This window comes from Aythya marila (assembly GCF_965140915.1).
Source record: "Aythya marila genome assembly, chromosome: 10".
In the NCBI taxonomy this organism is placed as follows: domain Eukaryota; kingdom Metazoa; phylum Chordata; class Aves; order Anseriformes; family Anatidae; genus Aythya; species Aythya marila.
The window spans coordinates 3441553-3461552 of record NC_139051.1 but is presented as its reverse complement, the minus strand read 5'-3'; positions in this window follow the sequence as shown (position 1 = coordinate 3461552).

The following is a 20000-nucleotide window of genomic DNA, read 5'->3' as shown; positions in this document are numbered from 1 at the left end:
GGACCTGAGGAGATCATCTTTGCCTTTCTGCAAGTGTAGGAGCCTACAATTACGGCATGGCCAGCACTGAAATGGAGCCAATTCTGTAAAGCAATATGTAGTTGGTCTGAGGAAGGGATATTGAAAAATAAATTATCTCAAAAACACTACAAAATGCATTTTTAATTGGCAGAGCGCAATCACAAAGGACTCATAGAGATGATGCAGTAAATGTGATTTAACGAGCTACCGTTCACGAGCTGAGCACCAAGTCTCAGACTAACACGGTTCAGCTCAGCGTTGGCACTGAGCAGGAGCACGTACTCAGTCTGGTACCGCAGGTCAGCTGATGGATTGAAGTACAGGAACTCCACCTCATGTCTGAAACACCACTTGGGGCTTTTGCCTAGAATATTGCCTTTTTATATATTATTATTATTACAGTCTCATCATTGGAAGAGGGCCAAAGCCTTAGCTTTCCAGCATACCCTAGCGCCGGCAGTACCACAGTGACTGTGGACACCTCCCTGGTGCGTTGGCTGAGCATGGACCTGGGAGCAGAGCCTGAAATGCCGGGGATAGGCCTCTGCAGATCCAATTTCCTCAGGGGGTCTCCTGTGAATGTATTCACTACACCGATTCACTTGGCTTTCTGAGATCTGACAAGGTCTTGGCCCTAAAACATGGTTCTCAACTCAGAAATATTAGCTTTTGCTGTGCCAGACACCAGCACGGGAAGGCCGGCCAGTATTTTTATGCTTGGCTGACCATAGTCGTCGTTAAAACTTGGAGAATGCAGTTTGCCTTCGCCGGTGTCCTTGCCCACCTCCAACCCAGCCCCACATTTTGACTGCCTTGGCCTACTAATATATATATTTTTCAGCTTCAGTATTTATTTAAATAAAGGACTTCAAATCCCTATCATGGGTACCTATATATATATAGAAGATGCAGGTTTCTTGAAGTTTGCCAGACAGACACTTTGTGAGATTGTGAGGTCAAAGGGATGACTCTAATCTTTGGGAATACAAGTAAAAGAGGAAATAAAGCGCTTTTTCTCTCACTTATTTTGAAGTATTTAGAAATAGTAATTCAGTAAGTGTTTTTTCTTATATTAAGCGTTCCATGAAACACTGCAAACTTGCAATCACCGTATACTTAGTGAGGATAATCAATTTGCAGCCATTAAACTCTCTGAGGCTAGATGGCATGTTTTCACACAGCACCTGATACTATGGTGCCCTTCTGCCATCTGGGTCTTCTGGACGCTGCTGTAATATATGTGTTCAATAATAACAACTTAATTGAATGTCTCACGCTACTTCCAGCCTAATGATTTCTTCTCATTTCCACTTGTCAGTCAAACATCACTGTCAGCATGTCTCAAATTATATGAGAAGAACAGGGATCCTTCTACTGTAGTGTTATCTAATTAATGCTTCCTAAGGATTAAAGTGAAGGAAAAAAAAAACACACTTTAATTTATGAGCATGGCATGGCTATAAGCAGATAAATGAATATGATATTTAAGTAAATCAGCTAAGAAAGTTCTCTATTAATAATTAATAATCTACTTAGAAGACCCAACTTAACCGTCTCTATCCTGGTGTCAGTTGGCACAGAGGAGAACCACCAGCTGAGCACCTCTGCTCTCCCTGACTGCACCCCACACACCGCTCTCTGCCACTGCTGTAGTTGCTGTGTCTACTTTCAAGTAGTGCTTCTCACCGTGTTCACGTGCTTTCAGCACATGGGTTGCCTATATAACTGTTTTGTGCACTGCTGCTGTCTGCTATCTGGTTTGACAACCCATGTTGTTTTCCAAGTTTTAGATGGGAATTTAGCCACCAGTAACAAGTAGGCTCAGATCCACCATAATTTCCTCCAGAAAAAAAATAAAAATCAATCATACCTTGTCTCCTAGATGCTTTCGTTTTCAAAGACTTTTTTATCCACTGGCAGAAACACCAACTAATTCACCTCAAGCTTAAACTGAACTTGTTTTGCAAAAAACCTCAAGGATGTTGTCCACATGGGAGGTATAGTCAGCGTGATTTGATGAACCATTGCTCTGGTCTTACCATTGACCATAATCACCACTGGCTCTTTCTTTGGAGGCAGTTAAATCAATTCCTTGAGTCTGAAATGGCTACCAGACAATAGAATATTTAAAAAAAAAAAAAGCAGTTGAAAATTTAGTTTTCTGTCTTTCTTGGTATAAGGGTTATTTTAACCTTCATTTTCCAAACACACTTTCAGGCATAGCAACATCAGCAATCAGAATACATAGACAAAATGATATGATGCTTTGGATACAGTTAAAGGCATATGAAATCTGCTTTTTCCAGTGGTACTTATGGGACCTTGTTTAAAAATACATGTTTAATGTAAATCCAATCATTCTAAATTTTAAGAAATGCTTCTCTTCTTAAGCCGACATTCATATCAATTTACCTGAGGCCTTGCTCTGCAGGAACAGTTAATGGATTATGCATTTTTTTCAAGGCCAAGGTCAAATGTAGTAACTAGATGGTATTTTGCATGGGTACATCAGAAGATAATCTGCTAGTTCCTTGAGGCACGGGGAGGCTCCCTGTTGTGGTGGTGACGGGCGATAAGCGGCATTCTCTCGTGTCCTTGCTCCCGTCATTTAGCAGTGTTGGTGTGGCTAACACTGACACCAGGATCAGACATGCTCCCCATGTCCATGGCCATCTGTATTTTATCACTGTTTTGTATAATCCTGCTGTCCACAGGTGTAGGAGGCATTGTGATAAAAAGGAGTGTTTTTAGAAGCATCCAGCAGCAGTCTAGCCCAATTTCACTGAAGTCAATGGTACCACTTATTTTGGCATCAAATGCAATTGATCAAATCACCAGTATCTTAAAAATTCCATTTCACTGTCACCATGAGCTCCCGCTTGTGCTAATAAAAGCAGAGCGCAACTGGTGTTTGGAGCAGCAGGGGGAAAGACTGGGAGGAGGAGGCTAACGAGAGGCCCTGTCTGCATTGAGGAAATTAATTATGTGACGGGATTAAACAGCAGCACTGAAAGCCTCACTTTGTCCTGACGCAGGCTATATGCATTAAAGGTTTACGCTGGTATAATAACCACAGCGATGTTGTTATATGGATGCAAATTTCCTTAATGCGGCCAGAACCTAGATCAGACCACAGTGACTAATACAAAACTGATAAAAGAAAGTGAATTATGTGTTATTGTACTGGAGAGCATGAGACAGAAAGAAAATTGTAATAGGAAGGTTAAGTGCCCACTGAGTGCAAACTGATATACAATATCTTGAAATCACAGAGAGAGAAAATTAAAATGGTGAAATGATTTCACATATAGGTGGACGGAGGCATAAAAGCCATCTATGAATTATGGGAGGGAGAAATGTGTGAGAGCATGATATTTTCAGATGTACAGGCTTTTTCCCATTAGAAATGAATAAGTGATTGAAGGCTAATTTCAATAAAGAGGTAATTTTTTTTTTTTTTTTTTTAGTTCAGGTTTCTGTTGTCCCTGGTTTTGTGTCACTGAAATATTTGTATATTAATAGATACTCATTTTAATAGCATTACAGTAATCTGAACATCTGCAGCTACTGGGTATTAAAATACAGTTACTTCCCCATATATCAAGTTGTTCTCACAGTACTGTTGCCTGATTTTTTGTATCTATTAAAATGCAATGGATCTGTTCTTATCTTTATGTACTAACTGGCAACCTTGAGCTGAAATGCTACGCAGAAACAAGCCTGATGCCTGGAGGCCTGGCTAGCAAGTCAGCAGAAGGCGAAGACATTTTATGGCTGTCCTGACAGCTAAAGGACAGGCTGTGTACTTTCCTAATCAAATAGGATTAAACAAAATTATATTCCCACAACCCCTGCCATCCTTTGTTCAAACAAATTGCCTGATGTACTGTTCAACAGTTTACTAAATATAGAACATCCCCTAAATTAGATGTTTTAATTTTACCAGGAATGCAGCAGAGTTTATTGGGGAAGTCAGATGTTTTGTTCAAGAAGTCCCAAGGAGCTCCCACACCCAGAGCTTAAATGCATCCAAACACCACTGTCTGCTGTTAAGGGCTGGGAGACAGAAACCAAAACAGAGGCAGCCGATGCCAGTAAACATGTGGTTAGTAAATTTTTGAGCAGCAAAGAAATACCCCCTAAAAGCATTTGGAAATGTGATCATGCCAGGGGAGTGAAGGAAACAGTTGGCTCCTCCTTCCCTTCTTAGTGTGATAGTGATTTGTTGTTATACTCAACAGAACTTAAAAGGATATATATTTGTAAAGTTAGCTCTGTAAAGGACAATATTTATTTCCAAATGTAAAGCTGAATTTTAGTCACCCCCAAAGCTTCTAGTTCCAGATGGGAAATTCAAGGCAGTCATTGTGCTACCCAAATACAAGGAAATGCTTTCAGCATCACACCCATCAGCTGATATTTCTTATTTCTTGCATGCATGCAACCATGGAGTGGTGCTCCAGCAGTGTTCTTCTGTAAGTAGAACTTTAAAATGACCTGACTTGTCAAATTTTAATATGATGATGTAGGTTCAGGTTTTAATACCATGCAGTTTCATTCATGAGTTAGCACACACATCCCAACCATAAGTGTAAGGGCACTTAATCCTAAACTTTGTCAGCAAGATCAGACACAAGCAGGTAAAACCACAAACATAAATAACGCTGACCTATGAAAAAATAAAATAAAAGGAAAAACAGCATACCCGAATGACAAACAAGATGAAAAATTGTCCAAAGAACTTCAGTTCAGTGAAGTACTTCAGCCAGTATCTATGTTCGTTGCTATGAAAACATATGCTTTAATTCCTGTCTTGCTCTAGAATACTTTCCTAAATCAGTACTAATAATTTTGAAGTCTATAAATACCCTGATGAGAAGACTCCTTATCTGTAATGAATACAAATGGCTCTGTGCAAGTGCACTTCAAACAGAAACAATAAGGAAAATAGTGTATTAATGACCTCCAACCAAAATGTTATTGTGTCTCAGCATGAGGGTAGTTTTGGACTTTAACATACTGAAAGCAAGTTTAAAAATCCTTAGAAAATTCTAAAATAAAAAGGAAGAGACTGAGAGCATTGAAGTTGCTAAGATTATTGTCTAGCAGTCCCAAACAAATTATGGGAATTGCATTAGAAATAAGTAAGGATGACTTTGCCATCCAACCAGCACACATCCAAATACGAATGGAAATCAAACCCTTAAATTAGCATTCATGTGTATCTATTTTAAAGTTATTGACATTTTTCACATGGGTAATATCTACAACTACGATGTCCAACAATTGCAGTTTCCAATTGACTTTATACTTAATCACCCAAAGTCATTAAGTTGTGTTTGCACGGTATCACTGCACTGATAAAGAGCAGTCCAGGAGGGAAGAGGTCCCCAGCCGGCTGTTTCTCATTGTTTTCAGGCTAACGTTTGGAAAGTCCTTGTAGCTCTACCTTGTATAGACACACAATTTGAAGACTGAGAGGGATTTGGAGATGTTGGAACACTTATTAAGGATGCAATTGCTAACTCTAACCTATTCTACTGCTCAATTTAGTTACACGGAACATTGTAAGAGGAACTGCAGGCACTAGAAAATCTGCTTTTCAGCTGCAGCACATCAGCAAAAATGAGTGACAAGACAAAAAGAATCGGTTTTAAATTATGAAGGAAAAAGGTTCACAAACTCAAAAACGACTTTGAAAAGTTTGCAGAGTCCCTGCTAAGGCTAGCTGTTTTCAAGTACATGCATTGCTGACTCTCCATCTATATATTATTGTTACTATCCCTTCTTAGCTCACTGCAGAGCCAGGGGTCTCTGACTCAGTTCCTGGCACCGTGCTGAACGGTTCAGCCAGCACCTTTCTCAGCATGGGTTGGTGGGGTCTTGGCACTTTTAGTTCTGTTGATCCTTCCCTTGACTTTGTCACAAACAATGACTCAAGCCATGTTCTTTAATAATTTTTGCCAAAGTTTTTGACACTGATGTGGTGGTTGGGTGAAGTGTCTCTAACTTCAGGGTTAGAATAAATCCTGTTAGGTTATCTACTCACTGAAATCTTGCATCTAGTTATATCTTAAAGTAGAGGAAAATAAATTACTGTTTTTTTTTTTTTTGTTTGTTTGTTTTTTTCCTGCATTTTATTTTTTTAAAAACTTTTTCCTACTAGATACTCTTTCTGTTAATTAATTGTTCCTTTACAATTTTAGGTAAGCCATTCATCTTTTGAATTGAGGATTTTTCAAAGCCCTTCCAAAAATAAGCACTGGAATGAAACTACCACAAGATATGCATAAAATGTAGAACTGTTCTTTTGTCATTTTTAAGCCCATGGTTTTAACTCCACTCTCATTCCCATTACAAGGATGTCAGATGGAATAATACAACAAAAAATTAGCCCAAGAACTGATTTCCCATGACAGACTTTTTTTTTTTTTTTTTTTTAATAAAGTTTGCCAAATTTATATATGAAATTTGAATACAAAAATCCCAGACCTTCTAATTCCTAGTATTTACAAGCAGCTAATTCATGTTTTATGGTTTCAGACTAATATTGTTTTTATTCAAATTAGTGCACTACTGTATCTTTATCCTTCTTTCTTTTAATCCCATTGGCCTAAACTTTGCTTTCTGCTGGTGAACTGCAGAAACACCCAAACACTCTTGCAGTTTTGGCATACAAAATCATTTAAATAACCTTTTTCTTTCCTATTAGCAGTTGCTGATAATGCAGTGAAACTCCACTAAGTGTTCATTACTGAAAATAGATGTGTATTTTACTTTTTTATGAATTTTTATATTGCCTTTAGTATGGTACACTGCGTATGAAATGCATGTGATTTAAACAGTTGTGCCCTCTACTGGCATAAAGGAAATAATGAAAAATGAGAAAGAAATACCTTTCCAGATGTATTGAAACAGAGTGCCAAAACTTTTTTTTTTTTTTTTTTAATATATAATTATTTATTAACTTTTGTGGACTATGCTTTAGTCACATTTGAAGGCTGTGTAATTTTCAACATGAAACATAAGCAGACTAATTACTTAAGAAATTTTAAGTATAAAAAGGACTATTTACAGTGTTAAGGCAGTATAAAATGGCCCTGTCATAGATTAACGTAATAGTGTGGACAGTATGTTAATGGAGTTACGAATAACTATTTTTAATTAAACTTTTAAGGAGCTATACTATCAGCTAGAGAGCAGGAGAGCAAAGCTGTATGATGAAATCTTTTACAAAGTTCACGGAAACTTTGGAGTATTCAACTGTTTAAAAGAAAGTCTGTAGGAGTTGATGCATAATGTGCAGTCGAATGTAGAATTTCATATAATACAGGAGAATTAGGACCTCACCCTCTGCAAATGCTTCTAGCCAATCCTTCACCTTCCATTTAAAAGAAAGCTTATAATTTTCTGTCCTATCCCCCACTATTGAAATTGTCAATTGGCATTACACTTGAATAACAAAGAAACAAAAACATACCCTTTGGTAAGAAACTTGTGTTCTGCAACTTCCCAGCGTGGGCAGGATTAGTCACAGATGCTAATTGAAATACTAATTGACATATTTATACCATCATATAAAATCCATTCAACACAGCGGCAATAACAGTCTTATCTAAAAGAGCTGTAGCATCCAGGTGGGAAGTGGCGACAGCCTGCAAGTCTGCTCCACGCTTTTCCGTTAGCCTAGTGGGAAAACAGATCGTTTCAGGTTCCTTGGTTTTTGCCTTTTATAAAATGTGGTGGCTACAGACTACAGATTAAATGGATATCAGACTACATTGATCAGAGAGGAAGAAAAATAATTACCTTCCAGAAAACTTAATAATCAGCAGTTGAAGAGGCCAACATATTCTTGCCCCTTGTTTTCGCTTCAATATTGTCCCTCTCCAGTAGAAAGGGAGTTTATTTACCAGCAGAAGCAAAATCATTAATCATAGAATTAAGTTATAATGCACCCTGTAACTGGCTTTACTCGTAAATAACTGAATTTGGAAATGAGGTAGGTACAAATAGCATGGGGTCAGCCTTTCAGGAATCTCAGTCCACTATTAAGTGCTTCGTTGCCAGATAAAACTACACCAGGAAAACGAACTGTAATCATACAGTGAAGCAAAGGGTAGACTTCTGCTTACAACACAATTCTTTTTGCTGACTTCTCTGCACAGAAAAGAACCTAGTTATAATAAAAGTAAATATTAGTATCTCAGGCAGGACTATTGCTTTGAATTGCTATGCATTTCAAACATATTTGAGCTTTATTGCAAATTCTGTTTTGGCCAAAGAAAAAAAGAATCCTTTAATATTCCAGGTAAAGGGCTATTTAAAATCTACTATGAACCTTTGCTGAATCAGTAGAAAACAGAAAGTTCTTTTAATGTATCAGATGGTTCTGTCATGGGCAAAACGAAGTTCCATTGCCTTGAAGCTCAAATACGTTGAAAAGGAAAGATGCAGCAGCACGTGTGGGTAAAGGAAAGGAAAATGGCCCTGAGGAGAAAACAGGAGGGCCAGGCAGATGGAAACACAACCAGAGAGGCAGGTGGAGGGATTTGAAATGCTGGGGCAGAGAAACCTTACGTTTTGCACAAAACCACAGGGGAAGTTTAACTAGGATGAAAAAAAAAAAGAAAGAGAAAAGGTTAAAATAGTTATGGGAAGCACAGAAAACTGGGATTGTGCAGTTAAAAACCCAGAAAGCCCACATTCAGCAATGGTAGAGAAGAAAGAAAGGCAGTGAAGAGGAACTCTTGTTCAAATGCCACAAGGAGTTGGGTGCTGCCAGGTCTAACGTGCCTGCGCAGCCCCAGCTTGGAGCACCAATCATCTCCTGGGCGCTGGCAGTGAGCACTGCAGTGACACACGCATTAAACTCAAGACAAGTGAATGTTCTTAGACTCCGAGAGCGGGAGTCCATCACTGCTCAGAGTGCTTCGTAAATCAGGCAGGCCCAACAGCAGTGCCGTGGAAGCGCGGCCTACCACAGCATGCGTCTCCCACACTGGGGACATCAAGAGATGACACCAGGATGGTGCTGGTGTGACTGTCTCTCCCCCCCAGCCCTGAAACCCCACACACTCCCCATCTGCAGGCAGCTTTTGCAGGCAGTTTCACTCCTTGCTCTTGGAATGAGCTGCGCAGGACAGTACAGACTGAGTGGGCTCCAACTTGTTAATTGTTTACAACAATTACGCAGTGTTCCTGGGCCTTCAGGCACCTTGGTTATGTGTTGTGGCTAATTAGAGTCTCGTACATATTCATGTCCCCTTGTCCACATGCTGAGCACTGCTTCCCCAGCCCGGCTCAGCTGATGCCCAGCCCACTGTGGGCACAAGGCATTCCCTTCCATTTCACATTTCATCAAAATCAAACGTTTCCTGTGGCTGTAGCTCATGTAACGGCAACGCTGAAAAAGCACATCTGAGAGGAAAGTGCTAAACTGGCCTGGGCAACCCTCTCTCATGCCTCATACATTAGGTTATGATGACCTAAACAGCCTTTTGCATTGACCTGGTGCCTTGGGTGAGCCTCAAGGTGCCTGGGGCCCCACGGCAAGAGCCTGCAAAGCAGCACAGCACCTTCTGGGATGCTGTAATTCATGATGAGTGAGACTTCAACTCTCAACAACTTAAATCAGCTACTCTGCTATCTGGTGCTGGCTTTTTCCCTCTTTTGTCTGGCTCCTGTTTTTATATTTTTTTCCCTTTCTGTTGCTACAATTGTGCCTGTTATGGGAACTCTACTGAAGAGAGAAATAAATGGATCGCTGTTTGATGTTGTGCTTTGTTTGGAAGTTTGTCTCCCTTTCTTCTTGCATTGCATCAATATTAACATGTTGATTCATAAGCAAAATAAATAAAGTCTATAAATACGTTCCTTTTTAAAAATCATGAAACCTCAAAGTTATGGTTCCCACAGCAACTGCACAATGTGCACATACGTTAAGGCAGGGATATTACCACCAAAGGCAGCAATCAAATATGCATGAGGGAGTTGCATGACTGACACTTGGAGGACTGTGCAAGTCTGAAATCCCTGAGCCACAAAGCATCTTGGCTCTGTCCGTGTGTCAGGCAGAAAAGATCTGTTCTCATGGGCACTGCAGAGCTTGACCTCGCCACGTGCAGAAGCACTTATGGGAGCAGTGGGTGGCAGTACCTGCACTATTGAACCACGCTGGTCTCAAAGTGAAGTCACTCCAGAGCTAAAGGTACTCTGGATAAAACAATTACTGTTAATTAGTTGAAATGTACAACCAGAAGGTGTCATAACAACCAAAGCATTATGAAAGAACTCATTGTTCACAGTCCTGACTATTCACAAATCATGTGAGCAAATTCCTCGCAGCTTGATTGACCAGGAAGAGTGGTCTGTACCTTGCTGGAGCTACTCAAGTAATCTATTCACCCTGTCGTTTACAATCCGTGGAATGGTTTCATCAGATAGAAGGATGCTCAGCATCCTGCTTTCTGGAGCTCCACCAACTACTGGCTAATCAACGTTTATTTTTCCAGGTCATGAATTCCACATCTCACCTAACTATCCCCGGCCCTGTCAGCTGGGATCTCAGTTCGCACCACTGACTCCCTTATAACCGACATTCTCTTCTCCTCACCTTGCACATTTAAGCTAAAGTTTTCAAGTAGTTTGTTCGGTGCAGTCACTGTATCCTGAGCCAGGAGTTCTGGCATCCCTCTTAGCAAGTCTCGTATTGCTTGGTAAGTGGGATGCGTGCCTCCTGCTGGCTAATGAGAAACAGCCCAGTTCTCAGTGAGGATGCTTGAGAGAATAGCAAATTCAGACTTAAAACTTTAACAGTATAGATTAGTCTCCTTTCCCGGTCTATTATCACAAATGGTAGAAAGTGTAGGCATTGTATTTCAGTGATGAAAGGAGAAGCAGCATGCCATCAAATGACTAAATACCTTGGTACGTTTTCTCTCTTGTAATCTAGTAATTAAAAGTAAATTGAGGATTCCAGATTTTCAAAAAGAGAACCATTATCATGTTTAACTATAAACAGCTGGATATTTTATTGAAAGAAATTTGTAAGTGGTTAACTGACAAGATGGGATTTTGAGCATATCCAGCCCAGGTATCTTCATACTCATTCTTGAACAAGAATCAGGCTGCTTAGAGAGAGATTTCTCTGAGAGTTCATTGAAAGTTTGGGAAGCGAAAATTAAGACATAAACATATAAACATACAATTTTAGCCAAATTAATCTTTTCACAACTTAAATGAATTTGGGATTTGGCTGTTCACTTTGTCTAGTCAACAAATATCAACCTCTAAATCTGGAAAATGTCTGTTGTTGTTGTTTTTATTTTAAAATGTATGACATTAAGAATATAAATAAATTCACATTGGGTTGAAAATTAGGAACAATTAGTTTGATAAGTTGCTATGAGTGCCACTGTGAATAATGTGCATTTAGATTTTTCATCTATGTCAGTTTTGAAATGGAAATCTATGTTTCCTAAATACTATGGCTTAGCATTTTAGATTTACAGCAATTTATATATATATATATTTTACTCTTCAGAAAAATACCATGAAATACAAATAGCTACCTCTGTTAAATATTTGCCATGACAACATACAAACACATTTTCCCCCTCCATGGACAGGATTGTAAGAGAGGAATGCAGGTACAGGAATTCAGTACCTCTCTTTATACCTTTTCATGGTTATTTTTTTTTAAATTACTAATGTTTAAGCACCATGTGTACATTTGTAGACCATCTCAACTGTGGTATTCCTACTCATGCAGTATTCCTCCAGAACATTTATTGGAGAAAGAATTTATGATCTAAAGGAGAGAGCTATGTTTAATTGCCACCTTAAACATGTATATAGCAATGGGGCTTGTAATATCAACCGCCTCTTTTATATTTAGCATCAACATGTGAGACATTTTGTGAGAATACAAGAGTCTGTGGTCTGTTTCCATAGAGTATATTTCCAGACTGGTTTTGTTAGAAATGTTTGATTATCATAAATTTACCTTAACAAGAGCAACACTTTCAAAGTAATTGTATCAAAACATCATCATTTCTGTGGAGCAAGTTTTAGTTGCACTGTGAAATATGCCTTTTAAAACAATTATTTCCTCTCTGAAAAGCAGCAGGCATTGCCAGCCAGATATTTTTTTCAAAAATGTTCCAGGATTTCTTACAGATATTAATTTCTGTTTAAGCCTCTCCAGACTTTGGCAGAAAGACAAGTTTCATTTTTCTTTAACAAGTCCTTTAGTTGTGCAGATGTTGTAGCCAGATTGGCAATAAATTTTGCTATAATAGTTAGATCAATTTGGAGAAAGATGATATTATTTAATATTCTGAGCCCATGTAACCTCTTGAACCTTAATTTATAGGTGATGTATTTTACAGTTAGCATACTACAGAAGTCTGCAAAGCCTATTAGATTATTACGTTCTCTGCCAATTAAAGTCTGATTGTTGTTCTAAATAAGTATCTTCAAAAGTATCAAGATTAATCATTGTGTAAGGTAAAACGTCCACCTTATGTCCCATTTCCAAATTAATGCATACATTTTGATTACACCTCTCTAATTTCCATCAGTCTATTTTTGTCTCTCCTTTATTGCCCTGATTAAAGGTCTACTGAAATGAGTGGAAAACAAAAACTCTGACTTAAGTGGTTTTGAAGCAGTTTTCAGATAGTTACTTCACATTAGTTCCTTTTTACATGTTTTTTCTTAAATTTATTTTATTTTTTATTTTTTTTTTCCCCTCTACTTTCCGTTTTGCCTTGTCACAAGTATTTTTGCCTAAACACCAGGCATCTATCCTTCACTTACATAACCCCAAGCATCTGCACTGGCAATAGTCCCTGAACTGTACCAGTTTGTCTTCAGTTCAGAAAAAAGACCTTCTGATTTCTCAAAATGTTTGATATTACTATGGAAGGGAGTGTGGCCTTTACCCTTGGCAATCATGTTCAGCTACATATCTCTCTAAAGTCAGTTTTGGCCGTGCTGGAAGGGATGGACAGGAGGGATGTCCATCCCAGTGCTCTTGTGTCTCCCCCCAGTGCTGGCGCCTTTTGGGGGCTGATATATTGCTGATGCAGTTGTGATATCAGAGCTGCCAGTTCTGGCACTGGTCTTACATAATTCAGAGACAAACCTTGAATTTCGGGCTTCAGATACTTGACCAGCAAAATGTAAAGTGAAAAGGTGCTGGTGTAATTGCATCATGGTACTCATGACAAGTAACATTTTCAAAGAGCACATCTGAACCTTTACATCTGAAATAACTGCTGGGCATCACAGTTGCAAAGAATGCCTGGTTTTAATGGCTCTTTTTGCTGCTGCAGATAACTTTCCATAATCTAGGGAATTTTTTACTTTAACACTTTGGTCAGTACAGAATCTGTTCCAAATACAGAGAAAAGAACATTCTTGCTGTTGACAGAGCAATCCCCTCAAAAGAAGATATTGCATTCCAAAACCAAGCCTGACAAAGGGAAGAAAATCCCTGTGAGATTTTCTGGCACATGAAAGATGCAGAACAAGAACCATGCTGGAGGCAACTGGGTCCAGTTAGATACAACTAGGTGTTAAAATCCTGGGCAGTCCCAGGCTGACTGACCCTTGGAGAGCTCTCCCTGCCTCTGGTGCTTGCTCCCCTGGGGATGAGCACCCCATTTGTCTAGGCAAGGGGATTTCTCTCCCCTCCCTTCCCCCTTCTCAGGCTTGGACCTCCAGCAGTTCAAGTAGGTCCTCCTCAGCTCTTCCACAGAGGAGGACTCCATGAAACACCGGCCATTTGATATTGACATTGATCTGTTCTGGGGCATCTCTTCTTGAGATCAAGGAATCTTGGGGAGAATATGTTTAAGAGTGAACTCGAAAGCTTATATTCAGCTATTACTATCAGAGTTACTGGCAAAAATTTGCTCAAGGGAAAACAGCACACACACCAATAAGTGTGTAAACAAACAAGCTCACAGCCCTTAGAAATTATGAGAAACAGAGAGCTATAGCTCTGCTGCAGTCCCTAGCCAACTTCCTTGTTCTGAGGCTCAGAAAAATAACAGCTTCTTGCCTTGTTTGTTCTTGCAGGGATTTAGGAAAGCTTCCATCCAGATTCTGTACTGGTCCCACTATTCATCCTTGCAAATTTTAGAAAGTCCTTTCAAAGATCTAAACTGAGAAAAAAATAGCTAAAGGCTTCCTACATGGTAGAGAGCTTTCTGTTGCACTGCAGTAAAATGGTTGGCTCTCAGTGGAACTAAATTAATAAACTTTTTTATGATGGCTTGAAGTTACTGCTGCTATATTCAGGAGTAGACAGATAATTGGAGTGGTCAGGACTGTATCTGCAGTGCTGTGAAATTGATGTAATAATTCTTGACCAGAAATTATCCAAGTTTAGGAGAAAGCATAAGCATATGCATAATATATCTTCCAGAATTCTGTTGAGACCCCCCAGGGATGTAGAATGTGGACCCAGGAAACTGTTAATTAAGATCCACGTGACAAGAAAGAAAAATTCATTAACCAAGTCTATTGACAGCTTCCATGATAAGCTAAGCAACAGTCTATAATCGTTAATGCATTGTGCAGAAATCTGCATGGCTTTGCTCGTATGAGTTCTAATAAAGCCATTGAAAAGGCATTATAAATAGAGGCAAAAAGGACATCACTCTCACATGTCACTTTTTATAGTGTTGATTTGTATTTTGATTCCTTTTGCAGTGAAGGTTGCTAAGAGTTATGGCTGTCTGAGGGTCAACAAATTTCAGAAGGAACCGGCCCTCTCCTCTGGCCTGAAAAAATCCAGAACCTTGAGCTTTGAAATTCATGACACCCATACAAAAAAAGTATCATTTGCTGTGATTTATTCTGACAGCTACATTATTGGGTGCATGTTAACCAGGACAAATCGCTGTACAGGAGAGGAGTACAAGGAGCTCCAAATTACACTTTCAGAAACTTTTCTCTGTACCATATGCTGGTAATGGAGAGTGAGCAATGGCTTTTCATAGGGGAAGATTTCATCACCAACTTGTATCAATCACTCCTGGCTTTACCAGTGGTAAGCAAGCAGACCATACCCAATGCCTTCTGCCAAACCTTTACATCAGGCTGGACTACCATGCTCCTAAAAGCTTTGTTTGCTACCGAATATATTTGTATGTATGCAGAACAGAAAATGCAAATATTAACGCGGTCTCACTGTAGGTTCTTCTTCATTACTTTATCCTAAAGGCTACTGTGTAATTTGGCACAATATGATACATTGCTTTATATTTCCTTTTGTGAGAAATGTCCCTCCGTGTCAAATTCTGTTTGCAGACTTAGAGCAACAGAGCAATTCCTCTCATCCAGAGAGGCAGCGAGAGAATGCTAGGCTGCTGGCGCATCTCCAATACCATTGTTAACAATTATGACATGACTGTCAAACCTTATTATCAGCTTTTAGGAATCTCTGTGAAATCCTGTAGGCACAGCTGCTTGGCTTTCCTCTGAAACACTGCTCGTGGAAGGCAAGGGAATGAGGAAACATTCATTCCCTACAGGATGACTTGAGTGCCTGCATAAACCTACAGCAATCATGTTTTGGAAGGGTCCTTGACCCCTGTCCCTTGTCCTTTCACTTGTCCCTGTCCCCAGACACTCTGCTCTGTCTCTGGTTATGCAGGGGCCCCATTGCTACATGGCCAGCCTTGGAACAGCCTGGTTTTAATGCAGGTCCCTATGACAGACATTTTGGCAGGTGACACGTAGCAGCAAGCCAGGAAAGGCCACAACCCCAAGCGGCGATTTCTAAATTGAGAAGCAGGGTGGGAGTGGAGGAGGAAAGGGCGAGCAAAAGGGCCTTGCAGCGCTGTGGTGACCTGCATTCCTCATTTTGTGCCAAAAGGCCCGATGCTTTCCACCCCCCCAGCCAGCACCACCGCTGTGCTGACCCCAGTGAGCATTCCCACTGTCCCCCCATATCACACAGGGAACTTGAAATTGTCCCCCCAGGATCACTCCTAACACACACCAGGAGGAAATAGGCATTTAGTCCATAGGACGAGACTAGCCCTGTTTTGCAGTAAAAGAGGGCTCAGCTCCCGAGCCTCGTAGCACAGACACGGGGCCCCCGCACCAGCTATGGATCAGCTCCTGTTCAGCAGCTCTGCCCATCAGAATAAGCACAGCCCTGTGGGCCAGCACCTGCCGCAGCACATAGCACTGCACAAGGCAGACCACTGTGGAAAAAGAGTAAGAAAATACCAATCTTCATGTAAAATGGTGGTTTCAGAACAGAAGCAGATTTATCCAACTTATTTTGTGTGGCATTATGGCCAATGGGAGTTCTGATGGAAGGGCTGAAAGGCTGCAGTGAAGTAGCATTGCAGCTACCTGCTGAGCAGGGAGGTAAGAATCTGCAGACATTGCCAGTAGATGGAGAGTGATTATTACATGCACGCATAAGCTCTGCTTATTTGCTTTGTATCACCACTGCTCATCTGCCACAGGAGAGAGAACGTGGTGTTTTAAGATAAGATGTTCAGAATATCGTTCCATGCCCCTGTCTCATACCCTGATGGCACAAAAAAAGAAATAAATAAATAGATATTACATTGCAATGCTGTTTCTTTGAGTCTGGAGCATCCTGCTCCTGCTGGCCTTATCAAAACTCCCGTTGTAATTGGCAAGTTCTCATTTTGCTGGGAATCTTAGCGGGGGAGGTCATTGATTTCTCACAACCAATTCGATCTTTTTACATGCCTGACTGCCCTAAATCACTACAAGTAGGAAACTATTTTCAAAATTTCTCAAGAGCCCTGAATGTATTGATTGAGTCTAACTTTAACTTCAGACATTAAATTCTTTTTTTTTTTTTTCTCCTAAAAAGCAAACAAACAAAACCCCAAACAACCCGTAACCCTCTATAAGTTTTAGATAGTGATCTGTTCTTACTTCATTTATTTCTATGCTTGTCAATAATTTTCAGATTAAGCCTTTGGTAGGTTTTTGAAAATTTCATAATCTTTTTCACATTTTCCAATGCAAGTTAATTTTACTTGGATTTTCTCACATTGATTTAGTTACCAGTCCAAAACAGTTGTATTTTCTGCTAAATAGCAGCATATTGCCTCTTCTGTATTATGTTTGGAATGATCTCTCTTAGATTCCACAACACCCAAGAACTTTAAAACCTAGTAGTTAACAGAAAAAAAAAAATCAGGAAAAAAGACACAAACCTGTACCATTGGATAAATCTTTTTGCTAATGTCCTCACTTGCCTTTATAAATATATCCTGAGAATTCATGTAGTTATCAAAGAGGTTAGCAATAACAACCTCCTTTCCCCCAATCTATTACAGTGAAGGGCCCTATTAGAATTGTAGATGTGGCCCATCCCATTAAGAACCTCCAGTTTGGACTGTAAGTCATGCACAGAAGCACCTCTAACGTCAGTGGACTTTCAGAGCTTGGAGCTTTCCATGCTTGGACCTATATGTTTTGAAAAACACATTAACTATGTAAAGCTTACCTGCAATACACAGAATAATTTACAGCAGAGCCAAATGGCAGCAAAATACAAAGGGAAATGAAATATTCAGTCTTTCAATTAGGCTAGAGAACCCAATCCTCTTGTAATGTCTTTGTCACTCTAAGCTGAAAACTGCTCTACAAATCATTATCCCTGTAGCCATTTGGGAAAAAAGGGGGTGCCTATTATGAATTGTACAAGGAACAGCCATTGAAGAAAGCCTTCCAGGCAGAGTAGAGAGCCTTAAGTTTCTGACATGATTTTTTTTTTTTCCCCACACACTCTTTTCAGTGAAGTTGAGCCAAATCACAAAAATCATCTTTATATGCAACTTTTAAAAAGTAGATTTTATTTATTCATTGTTATTGTTTTAATAAGAACTTTAAAACATTAGGTTTATGGATAGTCAAGGGATTTTTTTAACATTGAAAATTTTAAAGGATTTTTATGCAAAATAATTTGAAAGTCTGAGCAAACAACAAGCTATTTTAAGAGGTAGTACCAATATTTTTTGCTGTCCTAAGTGGGCTATGTGATATAAGGCAAGGTAGTCATCACTGATGAAGGCTGGCAATGCACATTGCTGTAGGTTTTTTCCTACACAGAGCTCTGGCTCTGGAGCTTCCTGGGTTTCACATACTCATGTTGGATGTAAAATCAGCTGTAGCATTTCTTCTGCCAACAGCTAGTTAAACCTACTCAGAGAAAACACTCTGTCACCTCACCACTAGGCACCCGTTAGTGCCACACTCCCCCAGCACAGCACCAGACAAGGCTCTGACATCTCCCAGTGCTGCTGCGACCAGAGACCACGGCGGTGGCATTATAAACAGCTGTGATATTTGAGTACAAGAACCATGTTATTTTCTAGATGACAGCTTCCCCATGTTTAGCTTTAGGGATGTCACTCCTCCTTCTTGGTACCAAAGCTTTTGTGACAGTTAATAATCAGAATGCAAAACTCAATAAAGTTGTCTGTGAATAATGCTAGAGAGTGGCCAGTTGAAATCTTGAAATCCAAGGCAATGGTTACAGCTGTAGCAAGCTATATTTTCTGCTCCCGGATCTGAAATGGGGAAAAAAAAAAAAAAAAAGGATTTCTCACAGTGTTTTGCTCTATCTTCAGTGGGCTATGAACACAAAAAATAATGAAGCTGCTGGAGACATGATAGCATTTTTTTAATGAGGGTCATTTTAAACAGCTCTGTGCAACTCAAACATTGAGCAAAAGTTGAGAGGAAGAAAGAAACAGAATAATGACTTAATATTCTTCCTTTTCCTTTCATAATCACATTTTATTATTATTATATTTTGGATTAAGCATTGTTTGAATAATACAGTTTCTTTACTGATTTTGTTTTGGTCTAAGTTGGGTGGTTTATGAGGTTGGGTTATTAGGCTGCACAGTTTTTCCAGGAAGAAAAGAAGCCACAGGGTCTCAATATTGCCCAGGCACTCAGAAAACATGGGCTTTATTTAGTCTCTTCCCCCATCTGTGGCAAGTCTGTTCAACTTCTGTCTGCTGTAACAGGACATAAGTGGATCCTAACAGTGAGCACTCATCAATTTTGTACCCATGGCTTGAGAAAGTGAAACATTTGCTACATAAGCAATTCTTTTGAGCATTGAATCACGTTGTAGGAGGGTTGCACATTACAACACTTAGTCCTCATATAACAAACAGTTCCAGACAGCAGTCTACACTATGGTATGGTACAAATAGTGAATTTTACCTAGGTCACCTCCATACAGAACCAGATTTTGGAGAATATTCCTCTTGCATACAAGCCCATGTGTAGGGCTATGCCTCATTGACCAGGCACAGTTCTAAAGGATTCTGTTTACATGAACATTAAAGATAGGAGCACATGCAGCAGTTTACACTGTTTGTATTATGGCTAAGCTTGAAGACAGACATCACTGCAAAACTTGAGTCCCCAGGGGGAAACAGCCTTGTAAGCACCGTGTACAGAATGCCATAACATTACCGAATGGTGCTACAGTCTAAAATTGTTTGGATAACTTCGATGCACAAACATAAAGCCTATAGGAAACTGAACTTCATAAAAACATGCACTTATGCACACAAACTGTAATTTCCTATGAAAGTTAATCTTTTCTATTACTCTTATTACATTTGTAAATGGAATGCTGGTTTGAATTATTGCCGGGTGCAGTATTTCTTTTTGCTTCAGTAGTCATTGCTTTGGTATTTCAAGTATTTATTATAGAAGCTTGTCAACTCTCATTCATCATACACCTGCATACTGGTCCTACACAAGAATAGTTTCAAACCACAGCAAACACCATCATTATATTGCAAGTCAGCATTTCTATTGCTTCTCTGCAATAAATTAATTACTAAAGAGTAACTGGAAAGTACTCAAACATGCATTAGAGTTGGTGGCATTACTTATGTGCTTACATGTAAGCACTGTTTCTGCTATAAGCTGAGTCCTGT